General features: G+C 41.7%; 1 protein-coding gene across 4 annotated transcripts in view; it reads left to right on the plus strand.

Moving 5' to 3' along the window:
• ESR1 (estrogen receptor 1) overlaps positions 1 to 16,478 on the plus strand; it is a 366,173-nt gene that overhangs the window by 139,750 nt on the left and 209,945 nt on the right. The gene's annotated exons all lie outside the window — the stretch shown is intronic.

The raw sequence follows: 16,478 nt of genomic DNA on the forward strand, positions 1-16,478 counted from the left end.
CAATTCAGGATCTGGGTTTAAAGTAAACACAGAATGACCTAGCTGTTTATCTATTACCTGAAAAGATAAAGGACTGAAGTACAAGAGGAAATATTACAGTGGGACATTACAATATGACAATTCTGCATGAAGAGAAAATTAAGGAGTAGGAGCTTGTCAAAAGAGTCCTTGTCCTCAGAACTGCTAATTAGATGACTTTTCTTTGTGAGCCATACACTGAGTGCTATAGAAATAATGCAGTTCTTGTTCATTTTGGGGGGAATTCTCTTATTTTGGCAGCATTACTAGATTTCATAAAATAGTACTTTAGAAAAATGATTCTCTGAAATTCTTCCCAAAGTGTGAAATACTTAGAAGAAGTACAACTATCTAGATAAATCATTAAACAAATCTGTACTCCCTGTGTTCCTCCCCCTCCCCCCAGCCTCTAGTTTGCAGCACATTGGAGTGGCTGACTGGGCAGCAGGAGAACTTGAGCTTGTCCCTGAGGGTTGGGAGACAGTGTGCTACATGAGGGGCCTGGATGCATGGCTACAAATGGCTCATAGGGATGGCATGTGTCATGGGGGATCTCCATTGCACAGATCCAGATATGGGAGTTTGCAAAGAAATCAAGGAGTGACAAGGAGATGCCTGGGGCTCAGTGAAGGGATACAGTGAAGGAAGGAAATGTTCTAATCTTCTGAGTACGGACAGGCCAGATAACCATACATGTATAAAGGATTTCTGGGGGAAATTCTCTGAAGTCTTTTTGGTGAGACCATAATGAATAGAGCGTAAGTGAGAATTCCCAAGTCCTCGGAAACAAGCCCTTTTACTCATTTCTAACCCAAGCAGAGTGAAGAACTCCAAGCTGTACCCCAAGGCACAGTGGGAGGGAAGAGTTGGAGCAAGACCAGAGTGTTCCCCAGGGTTCTGAGCCACTTAGGAAAGTTATTCCTTCAGTGGGTGACCGCTCAGGCCACTGGCTGATAGCCGAGTGATTTTGCCTGGACTGGATGTGAGCTAGCTTTGAGTAGAGCACTTGGAATGGGGAGGGGGTGAATCAGAGGCTGGTTTAGCTGACTGTTTTTGGCTTCATAGCATGCTTATACCTTGAAGAACTGTATTGGAACCATCAGGAAAGGTATTTCGGAGCTAAATATAAAGAGTTATAAACACCAAGTCCAACTCTTGTAGGAAGACAGACTAAGTAGGGAAGAGATTGAGAATCTGAGCCCTTATCCCCAGAGATTTCAGATTGCTTCCAACTCCACCGTGTAGGCAAAACCCTCAGAAGATACTGTCTAGAAACTGGACGAAGCTCTGGAGGCTGCTGTCCAGAAATGAGAAGAAGCTGGGCGCATGCAGAGGCTGGAACTTGCCAGTCTGTGCTGAGAGGCCTGAGACACTGATGTTTCCAAAGAGTAACCAGGCAGGTGTTTCTGTTAGTGTTTTTGTTCCACAGTTTTTACTAATTTCACTTTCGATATTAGATAACTTAAAAAAATCAATCCATAATTTCCCTCATAATCTACCTCTAATTTATAACCTTCCCTTGATTGTGCAAATGAACCAATCCTGGGCTGACTGGTAGAGCCAAGTCACTCTGGAGAGTTGCTGTAACCCAGGGATCCCAGCCCTGGGCCTCTTCCTAGCCCTGTGCTGGGGGTGTCAGCAGTCTGAACTCTGTATGGGGACCCCTGCAGTGATGAGGTGACAGAGCAGGCCTTTGCTGAGCTGTCTGTGGTCCTGGAATGTGCCATTCAAGAGCATCACTATGTTTTGGAGGGTGTGGGTGGCTGCAGGCTAAGGCGTCCATCACACAGCTGATTGGGTAGTTGATGTGGGTGGAGTGTGGGGTCAGCTTGGGGCTTGGTGGGTGTGTCCTGGGTACTTGAGACTCAGACTTCAGGAAATGGTTGACTGCCTGGGCATCACATTGGACTGCCCCAAGAAGTTGGTCTAAGAAGTAATTGAAATCACTGTTTGGCAGTCTGATTTTGAGACCAGTGCAGCCTGTCATCATGCTCTTACCTCACTCCATTGATGCTGTAAAACCTCCACCTAGGTTGACCAGATGGCTGACCCTGTTTGTTCATTTGTTTGTTCATTCATTCATTCATTCATTCATTCAACAAATATTTATTGGCCAGCTTCTGTATGCCAGACACTGTTCTAGGCACTGGGAATAGACCCATGAACAAATCAGACAAAGGAACAAATTGGTAAAGGTTCCATTGCGAAGGTGACCTTTAAGCCAAGATTTGAAATGGGGAAAGGAAGGGTGCCGGGAGGATATCCCAGTGAAAAGAACTTCAGGATGCAGTCACAGCAGTGAAAAGGCCCTGAGGCAGGAGAGTGCCTGGAGTGTGTGCAGGCAGAGAGAGAGGCAGAGTGACTGGCGTGCAGTTGAAGTTGGCAGTGAGTGTCGGGAGGAGAGAAGGACTCAGAGAGATAGGGCCTCTACAAGCCATTGTTGGGACTCTGGCTTTCACCCCAAATGAGGAGGAGACCCAGTATGGGCCTTTGAAGAGAGGAAGGACCTGATCTGACTTTTTACTGTCCAAGTTTTCAAACCTTTCCAGCAATGACATAGTATGATGACCTTTCGTGTACTTCTTATCATCCAGCTTTGACAATGATTATTTTGTCAATATTTCCATGATCACTTCCAAAGATTGAAGACTATTTTTAAAGCACAGCTACATTATCACGATTATAATCTAAAAGGTAAGATTGTTTCTTTAAATAAGAACTTGAATTGATAGGTACTTTGAAGGTGGAGTGATAGATTTCCTAACAGTTGTGATATATTGATAGCGTGTGAGGGAAGAGTCAAGGATTGGATGATAAGTAAAATCCTCTTCAGTGTCATATATTTATTGGAAGATTACTATATGTATTCTTCAAAATATGTTTTAAAGATTAACATTAGCATCTGGCTTCAAGATTTTTGTTTATTTTCATAATTATTCGGTGCCATCAATTCTTCAGTTAAATGAAATGTTATTTCTATGTTCAAGTGAGGCAAAGTGGCATAGAGTTACTCTCATGTTAAGTAGCTTATTATAGAGTCCTTAGATAGTGGTTTAGAAAATTCTGGAAAACTGGGAGTGACTTATCCAAACTTGACATTTCTTTTCCTCTCTTATCTCTTCTTGTCTGTGGGAAATTTGGGCAGGCAACTGGGCCCATGTCAGGACTAATGTACTAACCTCTCTAAGAAGTTTTATTGAGCTAGTTCCATATAACCCAACTGAATGGAATCCAATTTCAATAAATTCAAAAGATTTATTGGCTGCCTCCAATACATTAGATGTGCCTGACAAGGATTCCACAGTCTAACAGGCATGAGACTTGTGTAACCATTGATTGCCATGCAGTGTGAAGGGGGTGGGGACAAGAAGATGTGGTACAAGGTGTAGATGCGGCAAAGTGGAGAAGTTGAATCCGAGCACTGTTGAGATTTCTTTAGGCTCACAGGGCCTGGGCAAGGGCACTGTTGGCAGGAAATAACTTTGAGCCAAGGCAGAAGGGGAGCAAAGGCATGGCAGATATGGGAAGTGCACTAATTGGTGGTTGGAGCACTAAGTACCTGGAAGGCAGGTGAAGGAGCAGCAGGAGATGAGTTTGGAGAAAGTGGTTGAGGTATTCCAAAGAGTACTTTGCACGGTTACCCGAAGTCAAATGGATAACAGTAGCACGTTGAAACTCCTGAATTCCCTGAGTGATGTAGACTTGTGGTGCCTGGCAGCGGGCACCACACACCAAGCCAGTCGTCTCACCACGAGATCCATTCAGCGTGCAGTTCTGTATGTTTCTGACGTGTTCCAGCGGGCACAACCTGCTTTGTCCTTTTGACACCGCAGAGTGATCCACAGCGTCTTCTCAGAAGTAAGCAAGACTTTTTTTCTTTGTTGCAGCAGCAGCGAAAGAATAGGTTGCTTTGGAGCTTGCTTCCTGTAGGGTGGATAAGAAAATAAGAGTAATCCTGAAGGTTTATTTTAACTTCCACATCTGAATGAGCCCTTAGTGCTGACCCAGAAGTGTTAACATTTCTGGTCATTGACTATGGTTAAAAATTTAGCCTCATCATGGATGAAGTCATTCTGTGCAAAAAAAGAAAATTATCTGAATTGTCTCCTATTCCAGAATTGCTCACTCACTTTGGAACTCTGCCATATACCCTACCTGGGCAGTGCTACAGTACATGAGTTATACTTACGTTGCCTTTGATACCTCGGCTGTTTTTCTTTTATTCCTGTTCCCATTCTTATCATTGCTGACAGAGTTCAGTGAACTAAGGAAATGCTAAACACACAGACATACCCGTCCTCTTTTCTTTGTCTCTCCATTTCTCATCTTTCTTCCCTCTAGTTTTTTTTCTTTCAGGTTTTCTTATGCCTCATGGTAGAGAAGTGGCATTTTTGTGGGAAAGTCATTTTAGCAAGTAGAAGCATAATGGCCATTGCTGACCCATCGGTTCTGGGAGGGAGTGCAGAGGCGACTTAAATGCAATAGAGTAAATGCCACCTCTTCCCAATTCATCTTTTGTGCATCTTATTACTCTGGGGAAAGAATTTTTAAAAACAGGCTGTGCACTCACGAGACCCATTGATGAAATTGTAGCTGGCAACAGATGTCATTGTCGGTGGAAGGGATGGGACAAGATCATGGTCACACATTCACAGAGCTGGAAAGACATTTAGAAGACATAGTTGAGACATCGTTTTACAGAGAAGGAACTGAGGCTCAGTGTTCTGGTGAGTCACTCAAGCCATGCAGCTCTTATTGGTAGCTTTTTGTCTAGAACCCAGGAGTTTGGACTTGGTCTAGAACTTTCTCACTGCAGTACCCTGCCTCCCTTGTTTTATCTGGAAGCTCATTACATTTTCAGCAGTGTGATCGCTAATGACATACAGGTTCCCAAATACTTTTTATAAGTAAAAACTTCCATTTGCAAATCTGGATGTGTCTGTGTGTAGTTTTTATGTTGTCCTTATCTCTTGGATAGAATCATAAATCAGGTGATTTATGGATCGAACTTAAAAGCAGCTGGTATTGGAGCAGGATTGGTTTCGGGATTTGAAGTTCAGCTTGCAGCGCTTTTTCCCAAAGGTTCAAGTCTTCCTCCTTGAGTTCTGTTTCCCTAGAGCAGAGGCCATCCTTCCCTTTGTTCTGTTGCCCCTCCTAACCTCTCCTCCTCTTTTTCCTCCTTTTGCGTGTCTTTTGCCCTAGGATGCTGACTCCCAGGCTGGTAGTAGATGCTTATGCAATGCTGTTGATTGAATGAACGTATTTCTTAACATTTCTGCATATGAGTCAATGATTATTCTCTTAACACAGTGTTATATTTTCTGTGGGAATTAGACTTAGAAATCAGACTTGTTTTACAAAGGTGTCAAAACACAGCGGCCTCTTGACCGACCTCTTCTGTGTTATCCATAGGCCTTGTTTCTTGCATATCACTTTGGGCTTCTTGTCCTCACCATCCATTAGCACTTGGAGCAGATTGGTTTGTCGAGAAAGGAGAGGTGATGAAACTCAAATCAGGTCATCTGGTTACACATTAGTAACTGATAAAAAGATAAAAGATGTTGATTCGATGGCGTTTTTAGGGAACTTTATGCCAGGCTAGTCTTGTGTCCCGTTAGTGCAGAGAATCAACACTTGCTTGTATTTTGGGGTGAAGATAGTTTTCTTAAGTGAGTGGGAAAACCTCTTGACATTTTTACCGAGAACCTTATGTTTTGAATGGTGAATAATCATGTTCTTTGTGCATAAAGAATTTCAGATCTCTTGTATATGAACACTGACACATCATTTTCCATTTGTTTGTGAGTTAAAATAGATATTTGCTGTAATCATATTTTAAGGAAATATTCAAACTTTTATCAAGCCATTCTCCTATATCACTGTCAGCTTCATTAAGTACATTTTTCTGGAATTAAACAGTATTCTCAACCTTTGCACTAGAAATTGAATTACAGTTTTCCCCTCAGAAAAGTATTATTGGCCTTGTAATCAATAATCATAGGCAATTTCTGATGGGATTACTGTTTATGAGTTTAGAGATGAAGTCTCAGGTAATGACTTCTTTCCCTGATGTGACATATTCTGCCTTTGGCGTATGGTGCCTTTGGGTAGAGTTTCTAAGGATTTCATTTTCTGATAAGAGTCGGGGACTCGGGTCCAGAATGCTTGAAGTTCTTGAGTCCACCAACTGCCTGATTGTGTGACTCGGTGAGTTACTGAATCCTTCTGTACCTTGATTACCGAGTTTCTCGAACAACTGCAGGAATAATAGTACTGCTTAGAGTCGTCTTGAGGGCTAAACGAGTTAATTACTTATAAAGCCCTTAAAATAGTGCCTGCCACAACCATTGATTTAGCATGAAAGTTTGCTTGCCTACTCGCCTAGCTCCTTTTATCTTGTTAGACCAAGGCTCACGCTGGGTTTTCCAGAAGTCCATGGTTGTGGTCTGAACTTGGGCAGAAGCTGAAATAGCAGCTATAACTCTCTCCTAAATAATTTTGTGGTGCTGTATTGAACTGCATATATCTTCATTGTTTTGGAAGAAGTTTTCTTTTGCACCTGTTAGGGAAGAACATGGTCAGCCTCTGTTTATTAAGTAGAAGATAATAAATACAAATAAAAATTATAACCATTGAGCCCAGGCTGGGTTGCTTAATTGATTGGAGCATCATCCTGTACACCAAAGTGTTGTGGCTTCTATTCCAGGTCAGGGTACATACCTAGTTGCGGGTTCCATCCCTAATCAGGCCCATATGGGAGGTCACTGATGGATGTTTCTCTCTCATCTTGATGATTCTCTCCGCTTCTTTTTCCCCTCCCCTCTCTCTAAAATCAGTAAATATATCTTTGGGTAAGAATTTAAAAAGTATATTCACTGAATAGGTAATATGAAGCAAGAGATAGATAGTTTTCAGATAAGCACTGTAAAGGAGGTAGAGTCTTTAAATTCCAAAAGAGCTGAAAGAATTATTTTCGTCATCCAGAACATAATTTTTAACTTGTCCCAGAATCTACCTATCACATGGTTTATAAGTCTCTTCAGACTGACTCAGGAATAATTTAACTTGAACTATTCTAAGAACGAGATTCAGGATTTTTCCTTCCTAGACACTACCATTTTAGGTCAACTTGTCCACTCTTTTTAGGAATGTCTATGTACTGCCATGGAAAATAAATACAGATTATATTAAAATCCAAATACAAAATTGGATAAAGAGTAGAACTACCTACAAGTAAATTCTGGTCATCGCCACAAACCACCTGAACCTTCATGCCCACTTGCACGTTGATATTTGAAGCAGAGTGAGGGACACAAGAAAATACATTCACATTGGTGGATACATTCACACCTACCCAGGCATCTTCAATTGACTTTTCATCTTGATACAATTCTTTTATTGCTATAGATTCAGCTATGCCTCTTGCATGATTATTCTTAATTTGTTATTAATTTATCTAGTAAGTATTTATTGGACATGTTCTCTGGGCAAAGTACCATTCCAGGCACTTTGAAGGTGATAAAAAATACTTAGATTATAGCTTCCATACTCTTGAAAAGTGTAAATTCTAATTGGGAAAGCAAGACATACAATACAGAACATATAATATTACTCATTTAACAATTGGCTATCGAATACTTACTATTTTTCAGTACTGTGTTAGGAACTGGGAAGCAAAGGTGATTATAATAGGATCTCTTTTATGGAGACCCACAGTGAACACATATGATGATGAGGAGGATTCCAGAATAGTTATGCATTTGATGTTCTAGGAAGACATGTTCACATTTGTTGATTCTGTTTTCAAAGTCAGTGGCTGCTGCCTTGGGAGGAGGCATTGTCACTCAGGAATTTTTTGTCTGTTGGCCATGGCAGAAAACAGTGTGTGCAAAGGCCCAAGGATGTACTAGCTTGGCCAGAAAAGGGTGACACATAAAATTAACCATCGTAGGGAGGGTTAGGGATGGAGATGGGACAGAGACCAGGTCCCAGTGGCTGATGCTAAGGAGTCTGCGTTTCTCCCCTAAGCTGGGGTGGTCTCAGACTCGTCTTTTGGAGAGACCATTCATGGACTTAAGGAGGTCTAAGAATACCTGAGCATTTTAAGCAAAACTGCATATCTATAAATATGGTATTTTCTTGAGGTCTACCATCCAAAGAAGATTAAGAAGCTTTCTCATAGATGTTGAGGACACATGAAGGATTGCAAATAGAGGTCCATTTTGCTTTTGCTGTAGAGTGGAGGACAGGTTTGCAATGTGAGCAGGCATGGAATTGGGAAGGCTTTTGAGAAGACTCCCCATGTCTGTACAGTCATTCAGATGGTGAATATTTATTAACCCTTTAACTGTGTGTGACTGTGCTAAGCAGGGAGCTAGGAGACAGCAGTGCCTGCCCTGCTGGAAGTTGTGGTATGTGGGTTAAGATAGATACTTCAAAAGAGCACAATGAAATGTTCGTCCACTGCATCATGTGTTTATTTATGCACTTGTTTATTCAACCATTACTTCTGTGCCAGGCTTTCTTTAGGGTGCTAGGGGAATGTACCTTACATTTCAGGGGAGGAGATGCCCAATAAAATAAATAATTAAAACATGGTTCCATGTCAGGTAGCACTAAATGGTATAAAGAAAAAACAAACAAACAGACAAACAAATCTAACCAGTACAAGAGGGTGGACAATGATAGGGAGACTACTTTATAAAGGTCTGGAAAGGCTCTTGAGAAGGTGAGGAACCTGTATGGAGTGGGGAAGCTGGTCAGGGAGAAGGTCGCTGAGAGGTAGAAGTACTTGGCGTTTACGGAGCAGCAGCAAGTATCAGGAGTGTGGGAAGTTCAGGCTGAAGTGACAGGCAGGTGTCTGGTCACGCTGGGCCTTTGAATTTGACTCTGGCTGTGGTGGGAAGCTGCCATGGGTTTCGAATTGGGAGTATGACTCTGACCCTGTGTGTAGCATACTGCCAAGCAATGAATGAACTCAGTTTGGATATGACCTGGAGAGAACATCCAATTTCACAGATTAAGTGCTCAGTCCTGCAACAATTCCCTCCACGTCAGATGCCAACCACAAGCCCAGGTGATCAGCTGTGCTTCTGACTGACTGGCTGTAAATCAGAGGTTGCCATGAGCTCATCTTTGGGTTTGATTAATTTGTTAGAGTGACCCGCAGAACTTGGAAAACCACTTACTTACTACATCATCACTTTATTATGAAAGGATATAACTCGGGAACAGCCGGATGGAAGAGATGCACATGGAAGAGTATGTGGTGGTGGTGCAGAGCTTCTGCCCCCTGCCAAGTATGCCATTCTCCACGTGTCTACCCTCCTGTGAGCTCTCCAAAACCCCTTTTTGGTTTTAATGAAGACTTTATTTAGGTAGGATGGTTGATTCAATCATTGACCACTGGTGATTCATTCAACCTCTGGTCCTTTTTCCTCCCTAGAAATAAGGGCATGGGAAGGAAAGTTCCAACCTCCTATTCTTGGTTGGTTCCCCTGGCAACCAGACCCCATCCTTACTTGTGGTCCAAGAGTCCTCTCACTAACATAAAAAGAGACACTTTTGTCTCTCATAACTTAGGAAACTTAGGGTCCTGGGAGCTCTGTGCAAGAAACAGAGATAAAGACCGTGTAGATATTTCTTATGATAAATCACAAACCCTCAGGGAGTGAAAAAACCTCTACTATAGTAGGGAGAATTTAGGGTGCAGTTAACCTAGTTTGGGGAGGTCAGCAAAGCTCCCTGGAGGAAATTAGGTTTAAGCTGAAAACTGGAGGATAAGTAGAAGTTATTCAGGGGTGAAGAAGGGTGTTCCAGGCAGAAGGAACAGCATGCTTGCATGCCTCCAGTGGACCAAAGGATCAAAGTATATATGCAGGAGCAGAAGCAGGCTTTTTGGGGGAAAGATAATGGATGTAGTCTGGCACACATTAAGTTTGCAGGTTTTGGAGGGTGTTATTCTAGAGGCACTCCAGAGTGAGTAATTATCATCTAGGTCTGAAGTCCCTGGGAGAGGGGAGTGGGATGGCAGTTGGGTGTGGCCACACACAGGGCTGGGCTTCTCACCAAGAGAAGCTGTCAGCTGAGGATGGCAGAGGGCCGAGGGCAGAACCCTGGGGAACACTTCTGTTTAGGAATCTGGTGGAGGCAGAAAACACTACAAAGGAAATCGGGGTGGGTTGTTGCCAGAGAAATAGAAACCAGCGTGTGTGTAACTAAGTGTCAGGAGGAGTGGTGAAGACTTGAAGTGCTGTGAGAATTCAAAGCTGAACCAGTGTGAGTTGATATATTTAAAATACATGTATGGATGATGGGGAACTGAAGCGTGGTGATATGTGATAGAAGAGATGTGTATGGATAATGGGAGGCAGTGATTTTGTGGGGAGCATAGTGCAAGCGATTCTCAGAGGTGATCTTGATAAAATTTTGCTCAGGGAGCTACAAAGTGACTAGTACTGGTTGGAGCAAAGAATTCAAGAGTTTGGACTTAATTCTCTCTATACTGGTGATTTAAAAAAACTTGACTTGAGTTCTCCAGGTTTAGAACTCCCCTAAAATTGTAGGCAGAAGTTTGAGAGTGCATTTTATGCCTGTTTTCTAAGAAAAATAGTTTCAGAGTTTTCACTGTATTCTCAAACAAGTCCATGATTCCCCTCCTCTCCTTCCCCTGAAAGGTAATGATCCACAGATAAAGGCAAAGAGAATCTATTGAAAGACCAATATTGTATTTTATGACAATTTTTTTTGGCAGTGGCTGGTAAGCAGAGTTCGAGGAATGACAGGAGGCAGGAGACTAATTCTAGTAATTCAGATGTGGAGTACTGATCACTCAGGCAAAAATGATGAAACCAAGGAATGCAAAGAAAGATAGGCATAGTGTTTTTTTAATTGAATTTATTGGGGTGATATCGGTTCACAAAATTATACAGGTTTCAAGTGCACAGCTCAACAAAACATCAACTGCACACCGCATTGTGCACCTGTCACCCAAAACAAAGTCTCTTTCCATTCCCATTTAGTCCCCCTTTGCCCACCTCCTTTTCCTCTCCTCCTTGACTAAAATTGGTGATGGATCAGATATGAGAAATACACTTAGCAAATATTTGTTAAGGACCTACTGTGTGTCAGTTAAAATTGGAAGCAAATGAGACATGGTCCCTGCCTTCATGGAATTAATGTTTGTTAGGGAGAGCATGTATTTGTCAATAATCACTCAAACGTAGAACTGGGAATTGTGGTGTCATGAAGAGAAGGCATAGGGAACTCTAAGTGCACATAACTTTGAGGACTGGATCTGGTGAGGGAGCCTCATGAAATTTTATCTACTAGCTAGTAATTACGCCATATTTCTAGGGACTGGACATCTGTTGGTTCTTTTAATTTGGCTTCGCAAAAAATATTTTCTCTAGAAACCAAGGCTCTTAAAATTAAAAAAATTCTTGGCTAACCATTGGAATATGCTTTTGGATGGCTGGTATTATGATTTGTGGTTGGAAAAACAACAGTATTTGATTATATGGAGCTTCAGACTTTCCCTTTGATTAATGAAAATCTTTCTGGAAAATAATTTTTATTGTGGTCTGCTTTTACTTGGTGCAAGAGACTTCCCTCTCTGGACTCAATTTCAATGCCTTCAGACATCTTTCTTAATCATATTTAGTATGTGATATCAGAGGGCCATCCATTTGGAAATGTTTCATAGTCAGTTGATGTATTGAAGGACTAAATCGAGTCGGTTGAGTTTCCAGTTTCCATAGGGCCAGTGGTGTTGTGTTTTGTTGTCTGGTCATTCACGCTCTGTCATCTTTTTTTTTTTTGCCATTATACCATTCCTTAGCCACTTTTGTGCCTCAGAGTGACAATGTGTTGTCACTGATGCAAAACATCTCTCTCTTTGTTGCTTAAGTTTATGCTCTAGCTCTTTTCTTTTAAAGATTTTATTTATTTATTTTTTAGAGAGGGAATGGAGGGAGAAAGAGAGAGAGAGAAACATCAATGTGCGGTTGCTGGGGGTCATGGCCTGCAACCCAGGCATGTACCCTGACTGGGAATCGAACTTGCGACACTTTGGTTCCCAGCCCACACTCAATCCACTGAGCTACGCCAGCCAGGGTGCTCTAGCTCTTTTTAAAAAAAAAAAATCCTTAAAGGTATCTGTAAGGCTAAAGAACAGCTAATCTCTTTATACATAGCTTGGTAAACTAGTTAACTTCTTACCTGAGTCTTCCAAGAAAGTGCCCAGGATGAAAAACTATCAAGTTAGGTGGCAATTCAGTGAGAAAAATGGTAAGAATTTTGCAAAGTGGGAGATGTTATAGCAATGAGTTGACTGGAGAATGAGTTAAATCTTCACTTAGGATAAAGTGGTAATGATGTGATTAGGGTTTCTGAAGCCGTTTATTAGAAAGGCAGGACCTGAAGACCTTTAGAACATATAAATAAAAGTAGTTAATTTGGTCCTATAGAAATTAGGAGAAACCAAAGGGCCTCTGAGGCTGGGTGAGAGACAGAAAGATTGCCTGGATAGGATGTGAGTACTTTCTACCAAGAAGATGTGAAGCAGAAAGTGCCAGGTCAATGACCGGTGCACTGAGGCAAGGCCAGGTAGGGGGCAGCAGGAAGAGGTGATTCCAGGACCTCTGAAGGCTTATCCTTGGTGACTGCTAGAACCACAGGTTGGTGCCTGACCTACCCTTACAGTTGGATCTGAATCCAAACATAGACCCCTCCCACTCTGTTTCTTTCTATTACAGATTGTTAGGCCGAGTTAGTCTGCACTTTGAGGGCACAGTTCTCTAGCTGGAGACAGCTGTGCCCAATTAGCTTGGCCTAATGGGTACTCCAGACAACCTGAACACATTTCAAAAGATGCCACAGGGCTTTGCAACCAATGAGAACATCTCACCTGCCTTTCAGCTTGATCTGGGTGAGAGTCATCTCCATGATGTCCCGTTTGAGAGTCTTCCTGGAGAAGGGCGGGGCTAAGGTGATGACTAACGATGTTAGATACTTGAATTTCCAAGTTGGATAAACAAGCAGCTCTATGGAAAGGAATTACGGCCTGTGGTAACTTCTCCCATTTCCTTTTGGATGCCTTCTGGTTTTATGCCCCATGTCTGCAGTGGAGTTTTAGTTTTTCCAGGGTCCTCTCCAAGAGAAAGTGTAGATGAAAGGCATTTTGCTGACAGCAAACATCTCTGTTAGATCCAAGGAATCTGGACTTTTCTATTACATCTTTCACCAATACTTTGAAAAATGGTATCCCCTTATTCCATTTATATTGTGCAATTATCACTTTATTGCTTCAGTTGTTGATTAATTTATTTGATATCAATATTTATTGAGAGCCTATTGTGGATGAGGCACTATGCTATAAACCCTGGGAGTTCCAAAGATGAGTAAGGCACAAGGAACTTGGCAGACAGCCACCCAGAGTCTACACTTAAAGGAGTAGGGTGGTAAGTTGCAGAAAGTGAAGAAAAACCTGCCATTGAGTTCAGAACGGGGATAAATTATTTTGAGTGTGTGGTAATTAGGACCGGCTGGTACAAGAGGAATTTATGCAAAAGGTCACCTTAAGTTGCAGTGATCTCTTCACATCCGTTAGGATGGCTACTATTAAAAAATAAAACAGAAAATAAAGGATGCAGAGAAATTGGAGCTTTTGGAAATGTGGAAGTAAAATAGTGTAGCCATTATGGAAAACAATATGGGACTTTCTCACAAAATTAAAAATAGAATTTATCCTATAATCTAGCAATTCCACGTTGGGGTATATATCCAGAGAATTGAAAGCTGGGTCTCACATCTTTAATTCATTTTATCTCATTCTAGTTTTTTTTTAATTTCACAGGAATCTTTACTCCATCTATCCATTCAACATCTTTCTACTTCTCTCACTTTCTTTTTTCCTCCCCGAACACTTTATTCATTCACAGTATTAATCACAATAGCTAAAGATGGAAGCATCTCAAGTCTATAGCAGAATAAATGGACAAACAAAATGTAATATCTGCATATATTGGACTAATATTCTGCCTCAAAATGAAAGGAATTCTGACACGTTTTACAGCATGGGTGAACCTTGGGGACATTATGTTAAGTGAAATAAGCCAGTCACAAGAAGACAGATACCATGCAATTCCACTTACATGAGTAGCTATCTAGAGCAGTCAGATGCATAGGGACAGAAAGTACAATGGTGGTCACAACAGGCCTTGGGGAGAGGAAATGAGGAAGATGAGGAGCTGTTCAATGGGTACAGCATTTCAGTTTTGTGAGATGGAAAATTTCTGGAGATTGGTTGTGCTCCAATGTGAGTACACTTAATATTACTGAACTAAACACTTAAAAGGGGTAAAATGATAAATTTTATGTTACATTTATCTTAACCACCATTTTAGAAAATTTGTATTTTATCAGGTGGGAGTGGGTGGAAGATACCTGACATTTTGGAAATTTTTCCAATTAATATACTAATCACTCGCTCATTCACTCATTCAACAATCATGTATTGAATACATGCTGTGTGCTGGGCCCTGAGCTGTATACTGGAGCTACAGTATTTAATAAAGTTTATAAAACACTGAATCTGTCAATGTCATGCCTGCTAATCGTGCTCTCTCCCTCCAAAAGCACTAAGCTTCTCTAGTTTAATATTCAGAGCTGCTTCCTACTGACTTGAATTATGCACACAAATTGGTAAACCAACTGAAGAGGTCTGATGGTCATGGGAGTCGGAAGGAGCCGGACAGCATGATGCTGAAATGGAAAGATACGGGCAACGGATCATGAACTAGACTTGAAGAAGGCGAGTCAAGGCTCTCTAGGGATATTAAAAAATAAAGGACTCGTCTTTGAGGCTGCCAACATAAAAGCTAAGCACTTTAGAATGGAAAAAAAAATGACAAAGTCGGACACTCTCAACCCCAGAAGCTGGTATCTTGTGAATTTTATGGCAAGTGTAGTTTGAGACCACGGACACAAAGCTGTGGACAGTATTAATGAGTGAGGAGGGCAGGGGAGGGTTATCAGATTTGAGCTAAAAGGGAAGACAGGGCCAGTGAAAGGCAGGGCCGGTGAAGGTCGGTGTGGTCTGCTTATTTGGGGGGCGGGGGGCTGGAAGCAGGAAGCGTGAGCTTCCTTCACCAGGCCACTCTGGAAGCTCTATCTTGAATCTACTGGATCTTATCCTAGGGTTTTCTTTTTTAATTTTATAGAAACTTTTACTCCATCCGTCCTTTCAACTCTTTCTACTTCTCTCACCCTCTTTTCACCCCCAAACACCCTGAATACCCTATTCATTCCTTTAACTATCTGCTGAGTGCCAACTACATACCAGGCACCGTGCTGGGCTCTGGATAGATACCCTCAGTTCTCTTATGCCATCTTTATTTGGTTGCACAGAGTAAAATCTTGGATTGATATAATTCTGTTCCTATATTGGTTAGACGAGGGATGAACTTAGTCTCATCTACTACTTTTCTTAACTTTTTCTCCCAGTCTTCAAGGTGTCTTGATCGAGGCTGTTCCTTTTACTTGTATTTTTAATCCCAACTTTTCTGCTTTCTCCCTCTGTGTACCCTCAGGCATCTCCTCTGTACTGCCCCCCCGCCCCCCTGCCCCCTTCAGGCCACAGGAGGCCTTCTCAGGTCTCTGCTCATCCTAAAATCCATTATTTCTCTTTACATTCTTTAGTGACTACCCCGTCTTTCTCTTCCCATTCTCATCAAAGTTCTCAATGCCATGGCCTTTACTCATGTTCATTCCCTTACATTCCATCCTCCGCTTTCCCAGTCACTGGATTTTCTCCTGTGCCCACAGTACCCAAACTCCTTGCTTTGTCAAATCCAACCTCACCTTATCGGTCCTTGTTCTGTTGGACTTTTCTGCCCCATTTGGCACGATTGATCACTCTCTCCTTCGTAAGTTTTCTATTTCCTTAAAAATTTTTTACCTTTCAATTTCCTCGGTCCCCTCAGAACTTTCTGGCTGCTGATTCTCACTCTTCCTTCTGGGACGTGCTTCCTTCGTGAAACTTGTAAATGCTAATGTAGTCATCTGTGCTCTGCTCTTTTCATTCTGCATGTTCTTGCAGGGGAGTATTGAACATTCACTACTGTCCTTAATGATAGTCAAGTTATAAAAACTGGTATCTAGGGTTACCTGGTAACAATGACATAAAATCCTGATTTGTCTTTCTGCGTATGTTATATGTTGTTCATCAGTTCATTGGCGTTGCAAATGTCCCTGATGTTTGATGCTCTGTCTCTGTTTTGTGAAGACCCTTGGTGTGGCCCAGAATTGGAATGAGCATTGGTCTCTAATGGTGCTGAGTTAATTATGAATCCCTGTAAAAGAATGAATAAGTCTATTGGAAACCAGCTAATTTCATTTTGTCATTTTCTGGATAATATATTCTGGTATAGACAGTCCGTTTTTTAAACAAGTTTGCAATA

Source organism: Phyllostomus hastatus, unplaced genomic scaffold (genome assembly GCF_019186645.2).
Source record: "Phyllostomus hastatus isolate PE091 unplaced genomic scaffold, TTU_PhHast_1.1 phas_contig_40, whole genome shotgun sequence".
Classification (NCBI taxonomy): Eukaryota; Metazoa; Chordata; class Mammalia; order Chiroptera; family Phyllostomidae; genus Phyllostomus; species Phyllostomus hastatus.